Genomic DNA, 5,917 nt, shown 5'->3' with positions numbered 1-5,917 from the left:
TCCCCCACCTGCAGCCAGCAGAGCTGGGAGAGGGGAGAAGCTGGGATTGAATAATCGTTATTTTTGATCATTAAACAGAAACTGGAACTGCAGCTCCTGAACTGAGGCTGTTCTGGGGACCAGAAGTGGACCCACGAACTTCACTGCACTTGAGACTGAGCGGAGCGGTCTGGCGGCTGCCCAGGGTCCCACCCAGGTGTGGGCAGGCGGTTTCTGCCTCGTCCCTGCGGAGCCCTGCGTGTTCCCTCAGTGTGAGCCTCATGCCGGGTCCCCAGGAAACGCCAGGTGCGCGGGACACTGCTCACGGGCCAGTGGCCGCCTGCTAGGCCCAGTGGATGAGGCTCCAGCCCATCCCGCTTGCCCGGAGCAGCCCACACTTGGCCCTCCCCCTCCCTCACTTTCTTTCCTGGCTTCTGGAACCCACTCTCTCCTGGCCGGTCTCACCCGTGCGGGGCGCTCGGAGAGCCCCATCGTGCAGCCCTCGAACCTCTTTCTTCGTAGCTGCTCCTCCAGGATGATGGCCTCCAGAACTGAAGATCCCACGTTTCTACGCCCAGCCCAGGCCTCTTCCCTAAACCCCAGACCCTCCACCGGGAAATCGGACAGGATCTGGGCTAGACAAGTTCAAGGCCGACTTCGCCCCGACCCTAGCCTCTCTTCCCTTTTGCACACTGGCTCTCAGGTCTCGGTCTCAGTGCGTGGCAGCCCAGCCTTACTCCTGTCAAACGCTTTGGCATCATCCCGGACACCTTCTCTTCTCAGCCTTGACATTCCTCTCCACGTCCCCTCTGCCCTCAGGGAGACCCAGAATCCAACCACTTCTCGCCATCTCTGCCGTTGCAGTCTCGGTCACCACCCTCTTGAACTTGGACCACTGCAACGGCCCCTTCAGTCTATTCCTACACAGGAGCAGAGACATCCTGTGCAATGGAAACCCAAACTCATGCCTCCTCTGCTCCGGGCCCCAGATGGTCCTCCCCTCTCACTCAGAGGAGGTGTCCTCCATGGCCCTGCGGAGCTGGCCTGCTCCTCTCTGACCTGTCTCTCTCTGCTCTGACCCCTCCAGCCCTCACCGTGCCTCAGGGCCTTTGCACTGGCCTCTCCCGCTGGCTGCAAAGCTCCCTCCTGCCTTCCTCCAGGTCCCTGCACTAATGTCGCTTTCCTAGTGAGTCCTTTCTCACCCGCCGACCTTCTTACTCTGCCTTATTTTCTCTAGAACAGGTATCACCATCTGACATTGCCCACCTAGTAAGGGGTGGGCAAACGTTTCAGTAAAGGGCCAGATAATAATCATTTTGGGCTTCACAGGCCACACCATCGCTGTTGCAACCACTCACTTTTGCCAGTTGGAGATGACGCCCTGACAAGGCCTTACCTCTCTGACCTCACTTCTCCCTTCCTTGTGCGGAGGTGAGGGTGGGGGGTAGGGGGTGGGGAGAGGGGGGTCTGTGAAGATTGGGGGCTGTATCAGTGGCCTGGGGCTACTAGAACAAATCGCCACCAGCAGGTGGGCTTACAACAGCAGAACGTCGCTCTCTCAGGGTTCTGGGGCCCAGGGTTGAGATCAAGCTGTCGGAGGGGCCAGGCTCCCTCTCACGGCTCTCAGGAAGGGTCCCTCCTGCCTCTTCAAGCCTCCGGGGCTGCCAGGCCGTCCAGGGCTTGTGGCCGCATCAGTCCAACCTCTGCCTCTGTCTTCTTTCTCCTCCTCCTCTGTCTGTCTCAGATCTCTCTCTGCCTTTCCGTCTTAAGGACCATTGTCACTGGATTTAGGGTCCACTGGGATAATCCAGGATGATCTCTTCATTTTAAGATCCTTCGCTTAATTACATGTGCAAAGACCCTTTGTCCAAATAGGTTAACATGCACAGGTTCCTGGGATTAGGACGTGGACATAACTGTTTAGGGGCCACTGTTCAACCCACTGCAGGTGTCTGTAAAGCGTTTAAAAGGGGAATCAAACCTGAATGTGGACGCCTTAATCTGCATTGAAAACAACACTGCCAGGTGGGCCAGACTTCCCGGCCTTCTCCCCCGGATGTGAGTTACGTGACAGGCCACGTGATCAGGAGGGGGAAGCTCAGGGCTACAAACTCCGGCTGATGGCAACTCTGGGAAGGAGAAGAGCGTGTGTGTGTGTGGGGGGGGGGCCGGGGGGGGGGTCTATCCCGAGTACGTGCCTGGCACACCCAACCTCAGGTCAGTCATTTTTTCAAATCTCTTGTCTGAGTTTCCCATCCGCACCCAGAAAGAAGCCGGGCAGATACCATCATTCCCATTTTATACACGAGGAAACTGAGGCTCGGAGGGGAAGTCTAGCCCGTGTCCCTCACACCCCGGTCATCTCCATAGAAACCATGGCCCGCTACCAACGAAGCTCCCAGAGAGATCCCGAATCCAGTCCACGCACTGGTGGCCGCCTTCCCTCGCCTGCTCCCGGCGCAGGTTGCTAGGAGGTGGTGCTGCTGCAGGGGCCAGGCCCGTGGGGGCCCAGGGGTGGGCTGGTGTGTGGACATCCCCTCTGCCCTCCTCCACCGAGCTGCCCTGTGGAGGGTGCTCGTAGTTCAGAGATGCTGGGAGCCCAAGGCACACCTCTGCCCACAGGCCAGGCCGGGCCGGGCGGGAGGGCTCTCGTGCCCAGAATAACTGTCCGGAGTCAGCATGTTCCAGCCGGGGAGGCAAACCCAAGATGCACTTTCCCCAAGTGTCACGGGGCGGAGGTGGCACCCTCGGATGGGCCCTAAGAGGACCCCCATGAGCCCCTGTCCCCGCAAATGATGCCACCCGACAGCTGCTGAGCCCCGTCACCTCGCTGAGACGCAGCCTGCCTCTGAGGAATGCGTGGAGAGTGAGCATTTCCAAACGGGGGCCGGGAGGAAAGCTCGGTGGCCCGAGGAGGTGACAGCATGCCTTTCCGGGGAAGTGGGAGCTTAGCACAGTCTCCGGTTGCTTCTGACATCAGCGCCGAGTCTAAAAATCACTGTCCTTGTGGTGTCAGAATAAATAGTGACTGGTTCTCATTTGTGCTCCGCAAGTGACTTTCTCAAGGTTCTGAGCGGAGTCAGGCCAGCTGGGATCATGGTCTGATGCCTGGGGACCTGGGGCACAGTCCTCCCCTCTCGGGGGTCTCTGGTGGTCCCTCCACAATGGGCATCACAAGGGTTGGCACAGGAAACTCCGGGAGCTGCTGCCGGCCTCTGTCATCCCCTGACTTAAATGGCCTCTTCTCTATTTACTGAATTCTCCCATTCTGAGCTTTCGAGCTTGCCGTCTCTCTGAGAATAGAGTCTCAGTATCTGTTTTTTATATTCTTGGTTCATTTTGCTTTTAATCATCTGCATAACTGAGTGCAGGGTCTTCAGCTTCTCAGATTTAGAGCCTTGACTTGCTTGAACTTTGGCCCAGCTGTGTAATGGGTCCACTAGCAGAACTCCCATGTGCCCCCTGGGCCCGCTTCCCCTCATCCCCACAACCAGTGCCCTTCCCCAGTCCCATGTGCTCTTCCTAAAGCACAACTCCTGACCCCAACTCCTTCTGGCCATTCCTGAGCTCCCTCAACTCCCGCCACCAGTCCAGAACGCCATCTCTCCTGGCTGTTACCATGGTAACCATCTACTGACCAGCCACCTGCATCCCCTCTTTCCTCCTGGGAGCCTTGTCCCCCCGCCCCCCCGCCCTCAGCAGCCAGAGTGCTCCTTTGATAAATGTAAGTCAGATCATTTCACTTAATTCATTCATTCAACAAACATTTATTGAGCACCTAACTGTGTGCTGGGCCTTGGTCTAGGCTCAGGGGATACACAGGGAACAAAACAAATGAAAGTAATCTGTTCTCCTGGAGCTTCCATTCCCATGGAGGGAAGAAAGTTAAGTAAAGAGTTTGTCAGATGTCAGTCAGTCCAAATGGAAAAAGTCAAGCAGAGAAATGAGCAGGCAGTGCTGGGAAGGGTGGGTGTAGGAGGGGCCTGGTTTGCAATTTTCAAAGGGGCTTAGGGAAGACCTGGCTGAGGAAATGAAGATGTAAAGAAGTGAACCATGCGGATAACTAGGGATAAGAGAGTCCAGAAGAGAGGCCAGCAAGTGCAAAGGCCCCGAGGCAGGAATGCGCCTGATGTGTTGGAGGACCAGCCAGGAGGCCACAGAGTCTGGAACAGGGTGAGGGAGAGCAAGGAGGGTGCATAAGAAGGCTGGAGAGATAAAGGGAGAGGTATGGCCAGATCAGGCCCAGTGGGTGCCATAAGGCTTTTGACTTCTATTCTGACTGATACAGGAGCTTTAGAAAGTTCTTGAGCAGAGGAGGGTTGTGATCTGACTTGTTCTAACCTGCTCACTCTGGCTGCTGTGAGATTAGACTGAAGGGGTCAAGGCGGGAAGCAGGAGACCCATAGGGGTGGTGATAGTGGAGGTGGGAGAAGAGCAGGGAGTCTGCATCTGTTTTGAAAGTAGAGCCAACAGGATGTGCTACTGAGATTGGGCATAGAGTGTGAGAGAAATCGGCAAGGATTTTATTGTTTAAACTAGAGGCCCGATGCACGAAATTCGTGCAAGAGTAGGCCTTCACAGCCATGGCTTCGTCCGGAAGGTCGTCTGGAAAGTAGCCCTGATGGTCATTCCGCTGTTTGGCTGTTTGGTCGATTTGCATATTACGCTTTTATTATTATAGATGCCTACAATGGCTCCCCATTCCTCTTTGGATACGTCTCGATTCCTTATCCAGGTCTGATCCCCACTGGCCCAGCTGGCTGTTCTTGCTGCACCATTTGCCGGTGCCCACTCCTTTGTCAATGTTCCCACCTCCCAAGTCAGAATCCCCCAGACACTGCAGCTCAATAATCTTCATTTTTCATGGAATTCCTCACAGTCTGTTCATAGTGTTTTGGGGCTTTTTGTTTGTTTTAAATTGATCTGTCTTCTTGATTTTGCTTGCCTCCCTCCCTAGAATATAAACTCCATAGGACAGAGACATTCTGCCTAGCTTTGTAAAGTTGTCACAAATACAGGAAGAATGCTGGCATCGTGAGCACAGGTTGTGATAGTTCACGCTCACCTGCAGGGCACTGCTGGCCCTATTCTGTAAGGAAGGAAAGTGCAGGGGGAAGGTTATATTTAGACCTGCCCAAGGGCACAGCTGGTTCTGGAGCCAGAGTTTGAACTGGGGCCTGCGGGTTCCAGAGCTAGTGCCATGGCCCTCCCAGCCCCTCCTGTCCCCTGAGGGTCCAGGCGGAGCTCCATGGTCAAGTGGGGACAGAGCCAGGGAGATGGGGAAGGTCAGTGCCTGCTGGTTGAATGAGTCAAAGGCGGGGTCTGCCACCCCAGGGCCTTTCTCGCTCAGCCCGCCTGGAAGCTGTTGGGAAGACCAGCGTGTCTGCGCTCAGTCTCTGTATCATAACGCATGTAGAGGGCATTTAGTTTAAAAATAAAAACCTCAAGCCCACTCCAATCGCAGCCCGCGCAGCTCCTGCCTCTCGCCATCAGCTACTTCTGTTACTCTGTGCTCTGCCCTCCTGGGCGCCCTCACCAGTGCGAACAGGTGGGGGCTGCCGCGGTGGCTGCCGTCGCGGGAAAGCGCAAAGACCTTGTTCCGGGAGCCCCTGGTTCACAGCCCCCAAACTGCCTCACCGTGGGCCTCGGACAACACCCCTCCCCACGCCCCGCCCCCGTGCCTCAGTTTACCCATCAGTAAAGGCCAGGTCTGTGCAACCCTACAGGTGACACACCTGCTTCCGGGACTTGATGGGCCCCCGGCCCCCACGGGGTGGAAGCCCGGAGTCCAACCCGCGCCCCGTGGAGCCCCGGCGACTCTAGAGGAGGCGGGGGTCGCGGGGAGGCCCGCGGGGCCGGCGCGCAGCGGCAGCCTCGCCGCAGGCCGGCTCCGGGGGACACCCGCGGGAGGGCGCGGCCAGCGCGGGGGGCGCGGCGG

General features: G+C 57.0%; 1 long non-coding RNA gene across 1 annotated transcript; it reads right to left on the bottom strand.

Annotated features, from left to right (window-relative positions):
* Nucleotides 1–3,730: 3,730 nt before the first annotated feature.
* Nucleotides 3,731–5,829, bottom strand: LOC111823180. The gene is made up of 2 exons (XR_002826181.1): nucleotides 5,715–5,829; nucleotides 3,731–5,068 (listed from the first exon to the last, which is right to left on the bottom strand). It is a non-coding gene; the product is annotated as an uncharacterized LOC111823180 (long non-coding RNA).
* Nucleotides 5,830–5,917: the final 88 nt, after the last annotated feature.

This window comes from Myotis lucifugus, unplaced genomic scaffold, assembly GCF_000147115.1.
Source record: "Myotis lucifugus unplaced genomic scaffold, Myoluc2.0 scaffold_415, whole genome shotgun sequence".
NCBI lineage: Eukaryota > Metazoa > Chordata > Mammalia > Chiroptera > Vespertilionidae > Myotis > Myotis lucifugus.
Note: the sequence above shows the minus strand (reverse complement) of the source record. Positions and strands in the feature narration are given on the sequence as shown.